Source organism: Microcaecilia unicolor, chromosome 9 (genome assembly GCF_901765095.1).
Source record: "Microcaecilia unicolor chromosome 9, aMicUni1.1, whole genome shotgun sequence".
Lineage (NCBI taxonomy): Eukaryota > Metazoa > Chordata > Amphibia > Gymnophiona > Siphonopidae > Microcaecilia > Microcaecilia unicolor.
Window position 1 is genome coordinate 76,947,851 of NC_044039.1, and position 13,838 is coordinate 76,961,688.

Below are 13,838 nucleotides of genomic sequence, written 5' to 3' on the forward strand. Positions count from 1 at the left end.
AGGACACCCCAATCAATATCCGGCATATTAAAATCACCTATTAGTAATACTTCCCCTTTTCTAGCTATTTTGTGGATGTCTTCAATTAAGAGTCTGTCCATTTCTTCTGACTGTGAAGATGACCTTTATATTACACCAACGCAAATTTTCCTTTCCCTCTTTCCAGTTTAACCCAAAGTGCTTCTTCCTTACCCCATTTGTCCTGCAGTTCTGTCACTTTAATATTATTCTTAACATATAATTCCACTCTTCTGCTCTTTTTTCCTACCCTATCCTTCCTGAATAGATTATAGCCACGTATAACTATATCCCAGTCATAGCTCTCTGTGAACCACGTCTCCATGACCACCAGTAAATCCAAGTCAGCTTCTATCATTGCAGCCTCTAGATCTAAAAATTTGTTTCCCATACTATGGGCATTGGTATACAAGGACCTCCAGATGTTACTTTATATTCCCTTTTCTATGAGAGTATTTGATGTCTTACCTTCCTGAGGGTTATTAATTAATTTGGGGCTTTTCTCACCCATCCACAGCAAATTTAGTTTAAAGCCCTCTTTAGTAATTTAGCCAGTCTGATACTAAAGACACTTTGTCCCTTCCTTGAAAGATGGACATCATCACCACCAAGTAGCTCTTGGAAAATCATCCCATGGTCTAGGAAACTGAAGCACTCGCATTGGCACCATCCACGCTGCCACACATTTAGCTCCAGAATGTGAGCTTCCCTCATTCGGCCTTTTCCTTCAGCAAGAAGGATCGATGAGAACACCACCTGAGCATCTAGGTGCTTTACCCTCTGACCCAGAGCCATGAAGTCACGTTTGATATGTTCAGTTAAATACCTAGCAGAATCATTTGTGCCAACATGGATGAGCAGCATAGGATAGTGGTCAATAGGCTTGATGAGTCTAGGCAATCTTTCCACTACATCTCAAATCTTGGCATCAGGCAGACAGCACTCCTCCCTGGACATCATGTCTGGTTGGCAGATGGGTGCCTCAGTACCTCTCAGAAGAGAATCACCAACAACCACTACCTTCCGCTTCTTATTGGCCATCAATCCAGCGGCTTTGGGATTATTGATCATCATCTCCTCTTGTTTTTCAGATGTTTTCAACTCTTCTGCCTCCAGGACTGTGAACCAATTCTTCAGTTCAACAGAAGATTGAGTTGAGGGATTGATCTTGCAGGATCTGGTGACCTGTGTCCAGCTGTCCTCTTTCTGCTCAAGATCTTCTCTCCCTTTGCTGGAGATCCCAAATGTGTCAACATGCATCTCCTGGATGAATTTCTGGTTGTCTCAGATGCTTCTTAGCTTTGCCATCTCCTTTCTTAGTTTTTGTACTTCTTTTATGAGGGTTTCAATGTGCTTACATTTATCATATGAAACCAGAATCTTGCCTTGTACCAAGCATTCAGTCTGCACAGGTGCAATAGCTGTAATGTGAGTTGCAGATTTAGGGGCACTGTGTTGCTTTGCCATATTTCAAGTAACATAGTAACATAGTAGATGACAGCAGAAAAAGACCTGCATGGTCCATCTAGTCTGCCCAACAAGATAAACTCATATGTGCTACTTCTTGTGTATACCTTACCTTGATTTGTATCTGCCATTTTCAGGACACAGACCGTAGAAGTCTTGCCCAGAACTAGCCCCATTTTCAGGACACAGACCATAGAAGTCTTGCCCAGAACTAGCCCCACCACCCAAACACCAGCCCTGCCTCCCAATCTCGGCTAAGCTTCTGAGGATCCATTCCTTCTGCACAGGATTCCTTTATGTTTATCCCACGTATGCTTGAATTCCGCTACCGTTTTCATCTCCACCACCTCCCGCGGGAGGGCATTACAAGTATCTACCGTTCTCTCCGTGAAAAAATACTTCCTGATATTTTTCTTGAGTCTGCCCCCCTTCACTCTCATATCATGTCCTCTCGTTCTACCGCCCTCCCATCTCCGGAAAAGGTTCGTTTGCGGATTAATACCTTTCAAATATTTGAACGTCTGTATCATATCACCCCTGTTTCTCCTTTCCTCCAGGGTATACATGTTCAGGTCCACAAGTCTCTCCTCATACGTCTTGTAAAGCAAATCCCATACCATTCTTGTAGCTTTTCTTTGCACTGCTTCAATTTTTTTTACATCCTTAGCAAGGTACGGCCTCCAGAACTGAACACAATACTCCAGGTGGGGCCTCACCAACGACTTATACAGGGGCATCAACACCTCTTTTCTTCTGCTGGTCACACCTCTCTCTATACAGCCTAGCAACCTTCTGGCTACGGCCACCGCCTTGTCACACTGTTTCGTCACCTTCAGATCCTCAGATACTAACACCCCAAGATCCCTCTCCCCATCTGTAACTATCAGACTCTCCCCACCTAACACATACTTCTCCTGTGGATTTCTACTCCCTAAGTGCATCACTTTGCATTTCTTCGCATTGAATTTTAATTGCCAAACCTTAGACCATTCTTCTAGTTTCCGTAGATCCTTTTTCATGTTTTCCACTCCCTCCCCGGTGTCCACTCTGTTACAAATCTTAGTATCGTCCTCAAAAAGGCAAACTTTACCTTCTAACCCTTCGGCAATGTCACTCACAAATATATTGAACAGAATCGGCCCCAGCACCGATCCCTGAGGCACTCCACTACTCACCTTCCCCTCCTCCGAGCGAATTCCATTCACCATCACCCTCTGGTTTCTGTCCGTCAACCAGTTCCTAATCCAGTTCACCACTTCAGGTCCTATCTTCAGCCTGTCCAGTTTATTCAAGAGTCTCCTGTGGGGAACCGTGTCAAAAGCTTTGCTGAAATCTAAGTAGATTACATCCATGGCACGTCCTTGATTCAATTCTCCAGTCACCCAGCCAAAGAATTCAATGAGATTTGTTTGACACGATTTCCCTTTGGTAAAACCATGTTGTTTCGGATCTTGCAACTTATTGGCTTCCAGGAAATTCACTATCCTGTCCTTTAGCATCGCTTCCATTACTTTTCCAATAACCGAAGTGAGGCTTACCGGCCTGTAGTTTCCAGCTTCTTCCCTATCACCTCTTTTGTGGAGAGGGACCACCTCCGCCGTTCTCCAATCACACGGAACCTCTCCTGTCTCCAAGGATTTATTAAACAAATCTTTAAGAGGACCAGCCAGAACCTCTCTGAGCTCCCTCAATATCGTGAGGTGGATCCCGTCCGGTCCCATGGCTACACACTCTCTTCCGTGAACGGTGCTAAATCTACTCCACTCTCACATGTACTTTTGTCAGTCCATCTCGGTCCTTCTCCAGGATTTTCTTCTGTGAAAACAGAACAAAAGTATCTATTTAGTAAATTTGCCTTTTCTTCATCATTTTCTACATAGCGGTTCGCAGCATCTTTCAGTCTCACAATTTCCTTTTTAGTCTTTTTCCTTTCACTAATATACCTGAAGAAATTTTTGTCACCCCTCCTTACCTTTCTAGCCATTTGTTCTTCCGCACGCACTTTCGCCAGACGTATCTCTCTCTTGGCTTCCTTCAGTTTCATCCGGTATTCCTCTCCATGTTCCTCTTTTTGAGTTTTTCTATATTTCTGGAACGCCAACTCTTTAGCCTTTATTTTCTCAGCCACTTGCTTGGAGAACCATATCGGTTTCCTTTTTCTCTTGCTTTTATTTACTCTCCTTACATAGAGGTTTGTGGCCCTATTTATAGTTTCTTCAGCTTGAACCACTGCCCTTCCACTTCTCGTACGTTCTCCCAGCCCATCAGCTCCTTGAAATCCAGGACTTTCAGTTTTGAGTGGCCACCCTCCTCTTCAGCCGTCATATCAAACCAAACCGTTTGATGGTCACTGCTGCCCAGGTGGGCACCCACTCGGACATTTGATACACTATCCCCATTTGTGAGTACCAGATCTAGCGTTGCTCCCTCCCTTGTGGGTTCCGTCACCATTTGTCTGAGCAAAGCACTTTGAAAAGCATCCACGATCTCTCTACTTCTTTCCGATTCCGCAGATGGAACCTTCCAATCTACATCCGGCAAATTGAAATCTCCCAACAACAGCACCTCTCTTTTCTTCCCCAACTTTTGAATATCAGCGATCAGATCTTTATCTAGCTCCTCCAATTGTGCCGAGGGTCTGTAGACAACACCCACGTGGACAGAGGTTCTAGCCTCTCTTTTTAAGGTGATCCATTTCGCTTCTTCCTTTCCCCAGTTCCCTGTCATTTCAGTCGCTGTGATATCATTTCTCACATACAGAGCTACTCCTCCACCTTTACGCCCCTCTCTATCCTTCCTAAAAAGATTATAGCCTGGTATGTTTGCATCCCATTCATGGGAACCATTGAGCCATGTCTCTGTGACTGCAACTATGTCCAAGTCTGCCTCCAACATCAGGGCTTGAAGGTCATGAACTTTATTGCTTAGACTGCGAGCATTTGTGGTCATCGCTTTCCATCTACATTTCCTAGTATGTGTTTCAGTTTTAGTGATTTGGGGGTGTCTTTTCTCTTTGGGTACCTTCATATCTTTTTGTTCCACCTTCCTTGCTTTTTCTTTTTCTTCCGCCTCAGTTTTATTTTCAGGAACATCACAGTGCTGTAGTGGAGCAAAAGAATTCTGTAGGGACAACACTTGTGAAGGCGGATGCTTCTGTGTCACATAATGAAGCCTGCCTGAGCCTACTGTGAACCATCTATTCTTAGGTAGTAATATCCTTTGAGGCAGTGGTGAGAATTTGGTATGATTCTGTGCATTCAATTCCTGCTTTACTTTGCTGAGCTCCTGTTTTAAACTAGCGAGCTGAAGACAGATAGGACAAGCTTTAAGTCTCCAGATGCTTGGCCTTGAAACTAAAGCACCACAATTATTACAGAGAATAAAAGTCATCCTGATTTGTTGAAATAGGTATGAACAGGTGTACTATGATGGGGTTGTAATTAGGGTGGGGTTAAGTTATGATACGTAGTATATTTGGGAAAGCTATATAGGAAGTGTCAGTCTTGGGGTGGGTGGGCTTAAGCTTAAGACCTATGGAATGTGTTTGCTGTAACCTATCTTTAGAACAGCATTGAAATGCCCAGAGCCACAACTGTAAGGTAGGGGTAATCAGAAAATAGTCTTATCGGAGAGCCCCCAAATCTGTCCAGCTTCTGTGCAGAGACAAAAACCACTTGGAGAGAAGCTCCACCTGTGCTATGCTAATGCCTTACAACAAAAGCAGATGGGGGAGGGGAGGGGCTCCACACACTATGGAAGCAGAAGGAAAAAAAAACACAAGAGAAACTACTACCGATTTTAAAGCACTTGTTAAATCCAGTTCTCAGATTATCAACTATCAAATACAAATAGCCAATAAGCAGTTTTAAAATCTGTTACATAGAGTACAGATATCAATTAGAAATAGCCACTAAGCAGTTAGTTAGGTAACACAGATTATGAGATCACAAGTTTAGCTGAGCAGATAAAATAGGGTTTTGTTTTGTTTTTCCTGGAATAATAGAAATATAGTGACAGACTAGGATTGGGGGGGGGGGGGGGGGGGGGAGAGTTGCCCAGACCCACAACTGTAAGGTAGGGGTAATCAGAAAATATTCTTATCTGAGAGCTCCCAAATCCGTAGGAGCTTTTGTACTTGTGAATCAAAGGAAATGAAAGGGCTACCAATTTTTCTTACACCTGTTCTGAGGGATACAGAAAGCAGGTGGATTTATTGGGAGATATCTAGGGACTTGTTCAGATTTATTCTGTGGGTATAGTTCAGTGTACTTTCTTGACTATTATTGAGAACAATTTTAAGGGAAGGAGAAGGTAAATTAATATCCTTCTATTAAAGGTATATAAAAGAGTATCAAACTGGTGTATATTTTAAATGACATCCTTTTAATCTAATAACAGGAAAGGCACCTGATCCAAAGCAGAATGAGAGTTACTGCAATCAGAAATGATTTGCTTTCAATAGACAGATGCAATTAGGATATAAATTATTGCTGTAATTTCTGGAGATAATTGATGGATTAGGCAAACTATATTGCAAGTATTACTCTTGGGGTGGGTAGGGTGAGGGGTAAGGGGTGAGCCTAAGCAACCAAGGCATAACTGTTTCAAATTGCAGAGATCGTTTATATGATCTTAATTATCTGTCGCTATTGCGTTCCTTACAACTAAAAGATCTTTCCACCCAGAACCCTGACTACTTCTTTTTGTGGTTGGGAAGAATTAATATTTTTAGAATCATCATATTTCCTAAAATTATTTTTTTTATTTATGAGCTTGCTGATTTCTATCCCCAGAAATTTCTTTGTGAAATTAAGATCAAGCATAATACGTTATATTTGGAATAAGAAAAGGCCCCTTATCAAATCTCATTTGATTTTATACCCAAGCAACTAGGCAGTCTGGGCCTACCAAATTTGCAATGGTATTATTGGTCTACCTGTTTAAAAGTGCTACATTATTTATTTACTAGTAAAAAAGGCCCGTTTCTGTTAGAAATGAAACGGGCGCTAGCAAGGTTTTCCTTGGAGTGTATGTTTCAGAAAGAGTGTGTGTGAGAGATGGAGCGTGTGTGTCAGAGAGAGAATGTGAGAGAGAGAGAGAGAGAGAGAGAGAGACAGAGTGTATGTGTTTGTGCGAGAGAGAGAGTGTGTGAGAGACAGTGTTTGTGTTTCTGTGTGACACTGTGTGAGAGAGAGGGACAAAGACAGTGAGTGTGTGAGTGAGAGTGTATGTGGCAGACAGAGAATGAGTGACTGCGTGTGTGGTGTGAGGAACCCCCTCACCCCCTCCCTCTCCCCTGCCCCCTTGCAGCCAGGCATGTGCAGCGACCCTCCTCTCCCCGTGTTCCCCCTGCAGCCACCCATGTCCAGCATCCCCCTGCAGCCACCCATGCCCATCAACCCTCCTCTCCCCCTGCTGCGTCCTTCCTGTCTCCCCTGCTCCCCCTGCAGCCACCCATGTGGTCTCAGCCCCCCCCCCCTCCGCATCCCTCCTGTCCCCCTGCAGGCACGCATGTGCAGCGTCCCTCCTCTCTCCCCTGTCCCCCCTGCAGCCAGCCATGTCCAGCGACCCTTCTGTCCCCCTGCCCCCCCTGCAGCTACCCATGTCCAGCGACCCTCCTCTCCTGTGCAGCCACCCATGTCTGAGGACACTCATCTCCTTTATCCTGTTCCTCCCCTGTGGCCAGCCATGTCCATCGACCCACCTGTCCCTCCTGATGACCACCAACCCTTCTGTCCCCCTGCCCTGCAGTGTCCGTCCTGTATCCCCTTTCCCCCTTGCAGGCACCCATGTGGTGTGTGGAGCCCCATCCCTATCTCCCTGTTCCCTGCCCCCCCTGCAGCCACCCATGTGCAGTGACCCTCCCCTCCCCCTGCTTCCTTCCAGCCACCCATGTCCAGCGAGACCTCCCCTTCCCCCCCCCAGCCGGCGCAGCACCCAAAAAAAGCCCCATGTCCCCCCTTCGCGCATCACCCGACCCCCCCACCCTGGCACATAACCAAGCCCCTCCCCCCTCATCAACCCCCTCGCCACCCGCAACCGCTAATACAAACTGTGTCCGGTGGCTGCTGCTTCTGCTATTCAGCAGCAGCAGCCCGTACATAAAGAAAAACAAAAAAAAAATCCTCCTAAAACGCACCTCCGTTGAGAAGCATCTCACATTGGCTAAAGTCTCAGCATGCGCTCCTCCTCTCCCCTCTGACGTCTCGGCGTTTCTCCGGGGTCTTCCGGCAGGGGCACTGACGTTGAGGGGAGAGGAGGAGCGGCTGCAGAGACGTCAGCCAATGTGAGATGGTTCTCCACGGAGGTGCGTTTTAGGAGGTTGTTTTTTTGTTTGTTTGTTTTCTTTATGTACGGGCTGCTGCTGCTGAATAGAAGCAGCAGCAGCCGCCGGACAGAGTTTGTATTAGCGGTCGCGGGTGGCGAGGCGGTCAATGTGGGGGGGGGGAGGGGCTTGGTGAAGCGGCGAGGAGGGAAGGGGGTAGGGGCTTTCTGATGCCCCGTTGCACGGGTTGTTGTGGCGATGCGGCGGGGGGGCACTTAGAGGTGCACCGTCAAGGCTGTGTGTGTGTGTTTCTGTGTGTGTGTTTTTGTGTGTGTGGGTGTGTTTGTGTTTGTTTGTTTGTTTGTGTGTGTGTTTGTGTGTGTGTTTGTGTGTGTGTGTGTGTATGTTTTTGTGTGTGTGTTTGTGTTTCTGTGTGTGTGTGTGTGCGTTTATGTGTGTGTGTTTGCGTATGTGTTTGTGTGTGTGTGTTTGTGTGTGTGTGTTTGTGTGTATTTGTTTCTGTGTGTGTGTGTGTGTTTGTGTTTGTTTGTGTGTGTGTGTTTGTGTTTGTGTGTGTGTTTGTGTATGTTTTTGTGTGTGTGTTTCTGTGTGTGTGTGTGTGGTTGTGTGTGTGCGTTTATGTGTGTGTGTGTGTGTGTGTGTATGTGTTTGTGTGTGTGTGTTTGTTTGTGTGTGTTTGTGTGTGTGTGTTTGTTTGTGTGTATTTGTTTCTGTGTGTGTGTATTTGTGTTTCTGTGTTTGTGTGTGTGTTTGTGTGTGTGCGTTTGTGTGCGTTTGTTTGTGTGCTTGCGTGTGTGCGTTTTTGTGTTTGCGTGTGTGTTTATGTGTGTGTTTATGTGTGTATGTTTATGTGTGTGTGTTTATGTGTGTGTGTGTTTATGTGTGTTTGCATTTGTGTGTGTGTGTGTGTGTTTGTGTGTGTGTTTGTGTGTATTTGTTTCTGTGTTTGTGTATTTGTGTTTCTGTGTGTGTGCATTTGTGTGTGTGCGTGCGTTTGTGTGTGTGTTTGTGTGTGTGCGTTTGTGTGTGTGTTTGCGTGTGTGTTTATGTGTTTGTGTGTGTGTGTTTGTGTGCATTTGTTTCTGTGTGTGTGTATTTGTGTTTCTGTGTGTGTGTGTGTGTGCGTTTGTGTGTGTGTTTGTGTGTGTGCATTTGTTTGTGTGTTTGCGTGTGTGCGTTTGTGTGCATTTTTGTGTTTGTGTGTGTATGTGTGTGTGTGTTTGCGTTTGTGTGTGTGTTTATGTGTGTGTGTGTGTTTGCGTGTGTGTGTGTTTGTTTGCGTGTGTGTTTATGTGTGTGTGTGTGTGTGTTTATCTGTGTGTGTGCGTGTGTGTTTATGTGTGTGTGTTTATGTGTGTGTGTGTTTATGTGTGTGTGTGTTTATGTGTGTTTGCGTTTGTGTGTGTGTGTGTGTGTGTGTGTTTGTGTGTATTTGTTTCTGTGTATGTGTATTTGTGTTTCTGTGTGTGTGTGTGTGTGTGTGCGTTTGTGTGTGTGCATTTGTGTGTGTGCATGCGTTTGTGTGTGTGTTTGTGTGTGTGCGTTTGTGTGCATTTGTTTGTGTGTTTGCGTGTGTGCGTTTGTGTGCGTTTGTGTGTTTGCGTGTGTGTTTATGTGTGTGTTTGCATTTGTGTGTGTGTTTATGTGTGTGTGTGTGTGTTTGCGTGTGTGTGTGTGTGTTTATGTGTGTGTGTGTGTTTGCGTGTGTGTTTGTTTGCGTGTGTGTTTATGTGTGTGTGTGTGTGTGTGTGTGTGTGTGTTTATGTGTGTGTGTGTGTGTGTGTGTGTTTGTGTGTGTGTGTGTTTGTGTGTGTTTGCGTTTGTGTGTGTGTGTTTGCATTTGTGTGTGTGTTTATGTGTGTGTGTGTGTGTGTGTGTGTGTTTGTGTGTGTGTTTGTGTGTGTTTGCGTTTGTGTGTGTGTGTTTGCATTTGTGTGTGTGTTTATGTGTGTTTGTTTGCGTTTGTGTGTGTGTTTATGTGTGTTTGTGTGTGTGTGTTTATGTGTGTTTATGTGTGTGTGTTTGCGTTTGTGTGTGTGTGTGTGTTTATGTGTGTGTGTGTTTATGTGTTTGTGTGTGTGTGTGTGTGTTTGTGTTTGTGTGTGGGGGGGGTTGCAGGTGGCTTTTGTGGTCGTGTGGTTGGGGAGTTTGCCAGCAGTCTGTAGCGATTCCTAGGCAGGGGGAGGAGTACGGAAACACTCCCCCTGCCTGGGTCGTTGTTTGTTGGAGGGGGTTGCCAGTTGGTAGGGGTGCCTTTATGGATCCCTTTACACTCTGTGTTCCACCCTCGAGGGCGGGGCAGAGAGACATGGTGAGTTGGATGGCTTCACCACCATGAACTTACGAACTGTTTAGGGATTTTGCAGATGGCTTCAGCAGGTTGTCTTCAGAATGTTGAGGTAGCGTTTTATGTACAGATGGGGCGTGGCTGAGGGCGGGTCTATGAGTGAGGGTGACTGGTCCTAGCCTATGAAGACTACAGGATTTTTGTGCTTCTCTGCCTTGGAGGGAGCTTCAGAACGTTCAAGGTGGGATTTATTAATAGAGATGGGGCGTGGCTGAGGGCGGGTCTATGAGTGAGGGTGACTGGTCCTAGCCCAGTGGTGTGCTGGAGCCGGCTCGCACCGGCTCGCAAGAGCCGCTTGTTAAATTTTGACAGCTCTTGCGAGCCGGTTGTTGTTGGGGGCGAGCTGGCTCCATTGCGGGAGGTAAGCATGGCAGGAGGGCGCCATCACTGGCCATGCTTACCTCCCCTGCCGCTCCGAAGCATGCACAACCATGTCCTTCGCCCCCCTCCGTCTTTTTTTAATTACCTCCGTCGAAGCGCCGCCATTTAAAGCCCTGCTGCGTGCTGGCTGGCCGTCTCCAGGCTTCCCCTGCTTGATTCGGAGGATGTTCGTGCCTTAGTCCCGCCTTCATTCTGACGTCATTTCCTTTTTCGCGAAGGCGGGACTAAGGCACGAACATCCTCCGAATCAAGCAGGGGAAGCCTGGAGACGGCCAGCCAGCACGCAGCAGGGCTTTAAATGGCGGCGCTTCGACGGAGGTAATTCAAAAAAGACGGAGGGGAGGGTGGGAGCGAAGGAGCGGCAGGGGAGGGAGGATAATCGCTGGATGGGTAGAGGGGGGCAGGGAAGAGACTTGCTGGGCATGGATGGGCAGAGGGGGCAGGGGAGAGATTTGCTGGCCATGGATGGGCAGAGGGGGGCAGGGGAGAGATTTGCTGGCCATGGATGGGCAGAGGGGGGCAGGGGAAAGAATTGCTGGCCATGGATGGGCAGAGGGAGGCAGGGGAGAGAATTGCTGGCCATGGATGGGCAGAGGGAGGCAGGGGAGAGATTTGCTGGGCATGGATGGGCAGAGGGGGGCATGGGAGAGAATTGCTGGGCATGGATGGGCACAGGGGAGAAAACTGCTGGGCATGGATGGGCAGAGGGAGGCAGGGGAGAGAATTGCTGGGCACGGATGGGCAGGGGAGAGAATTGCTGGGCATGGATGGGCCGAGGGGGGCAGGGAAGAGACTTGCTGGGCATGGATGGGCAGAGGGGGGCAGGGGAAAGAATTGCTGGCCATGGATGGGCAGAGGGAGGCAGGGGAGAGATTTGCTGGCCATGGATGGGCAGAGGGGGGCAGGGGAGAGATTTGCTGGCCATGGATGGGCAGAGGGGGGCAGGGGAAAGAATTGCTGGCCATGGATGGGCAGAGGGAGGCAGGGGAGAGAATTGCTGGCCATGGATGGGCAGAGGGAGGCAGGGGAGAGATTTGCTGGCCATGGATGGGCAGGGGAGAGAATTGCTGGGCATGGATGGGCAGAGGGGAGCATGGGAGAGAATTGCTGGGCATGGATGGGCAGAGGGAGGCAGGGGAGAAAACTGCTGGGCATGGATGGGCAGAGGGAGGCAGGGGAGAGAATTGCTGGGCACGGATGGGCAGGGGAGAGAATTGCTGGGCATGGATGGGCAGAGGGGGGCAGGGGAGAGAACTGCTGGCCATGGATGGGCAGAGGGAGGCAGGGGAGAGAATTGCTGGCCATGGATGGGCAGAAGGAGGCAGGGGAGAGATTTGCTGGCCATGGATGGGCAGAGGGAAGCAGGGGAGAGAATTGCTGGGCATGAATGGGCAGAGGAGAGAATTGCTGGGCAGAGGGGGCAGGGGAGAGAAGAGAATTGCTGGGTATGGATGGATAGAGAGGGGCAGGGGAGAGAGGAGAGTTTCAGGACATGGATGGCAGGGAGAGCAAGAGAAATTCTGGACATGGATGGAGGGGAGGGAAGGGAGAGAGAAGAAATGCTGGACATGGAGGGAAGATAGAGGAAGGAGATTAGATGAGGGAAAAGGAAGTGAGGAGAGAAACTGCACATGGATGGAGAAAATAGGCAGAAGCTGGATCCACTGTACAGTCAAGTATGCGGAGGACCAGAAATGAAGAAGAAAGGAGGAAAGAAAAGAAATAAATGGAAAGGAAGCCCTGGAAACGAAGTCAAGGGAACAGATAGAGAGCAGCAGAATCAGATACTGGACCAGCATGATCAGAGAAACAAAGTCACCAGACAACAAAGGTAGAAAAAAAATAATTTTATTTTCATTATAGTGTTTGGAATATGTCCACTTTGAGAATCAGGTGCTGAACGTTAAAAGTTTATGTTTATTTACTTATTTATGGCATTTTATCCCATATTAAACATGAATTAGATTGGAACCTGGGATCATTTAATTTTTTTTCCTGGAGAGAGTAATGTGTTGGCCGCTGCCCCCCCCCCCCCCCCCCCCCGGGTATAGCCAGCTCTGCAATTGTTTTTTTGGGGGGGCACAGAGGTGGATGGGAGGCGCAGGGGTGGACGGGGGGCGCAGAGGTGGACGGGGGCGCCGAGGTGGATGGGGGGGGGGCGCCGAGGTGAACGGGGGGGGGGGGCGCCGAGGTGGACCGGGGAGAGAGAGCCTGTTGTTAAAAATTTACCAGCACACCACTGTCCTAGCCTATGAAGACTACAGGATTTTTGTGCTTCTCTGCCTTGGACTGAGCTTCAGAATGTTCAAGGTGGGATTTATTAATATAGATTTGGATTTTGCTCACACCTTTTTTCAGGAGTAGCACAAGTTGAGTTACATTCAGGTACTCTGGATATTTCTCTGTCCCTGGAGAACTCACAATCTAAGTTTGTACCTGAGGAAATGGAGGGTTAAGTGACTTGCCCAAGATCACAAGAAGCAGCAGTGGGATTTAAACCAGCCACCTCTGGATTTCAAGACTGGTGCTCTAACCACTAGGCCATTCCTCCATATTGTTGGATAAGTCCTTTTGCTCAATCACATTTGGTCCAATTGGAGGAGTCTCTAACATCCCTTTATACCCTTTTAGCTTATCTTTTTGCCAACACACATTATTTGTCTCCATTGTTATGACACCACCCTTTATTCCTACTGTTCTTCTTAGCTGAAGAAACATTTGCTCTCTAAAATCTATTTCACCTGTCTTTACTCCATTCACGCCTCTCTTGGCTAACTCTCACATAAGGACTCTGGGCTTGCCTACTGATTTAGTTAACTTTTCTTTGGCTAATTTATACCTGCTTGGCAATTTATGGATAATATCTGATATTTTCCATACATTCCAAGTGAAACTTATTCTTTCAGTACTTCCAAATTCGCTATTTCATTTCCACTACTGTGCCTATTGAATGTATTTCTTGTTCGTTATCCTTCTTTGAAGCAGGGACGTAGCTAGTATGGGGCCCCCGTAGATTTGCCCCTGGACCCCCCTGCTGATGACCCGACGACCCCCACCCGCCACTGCCCACCTTTGCTGGCGGGGGACCCCCAACCCCCACCAGCCGAGCCAAGGTCCTCTTCTTCCCAATCCCGCGCAAGGCTTCGTTCTAGTCTGACGTGCAGGACGTCAGACTCACAGAAACAGAACAAAGCCTTGCAAGGCTTCGTTCTGTTTCTGTGAGTCTGATATCCTGCACGTAGGCAGTGGCGGGAGGGGGGTCATCGGCGGGGGGGGGGGGGGGTCGGCAATGGCGGGGGGGGTCAAAGATGGTGGGGGGAGTTAGCAATGGCGGGGGGG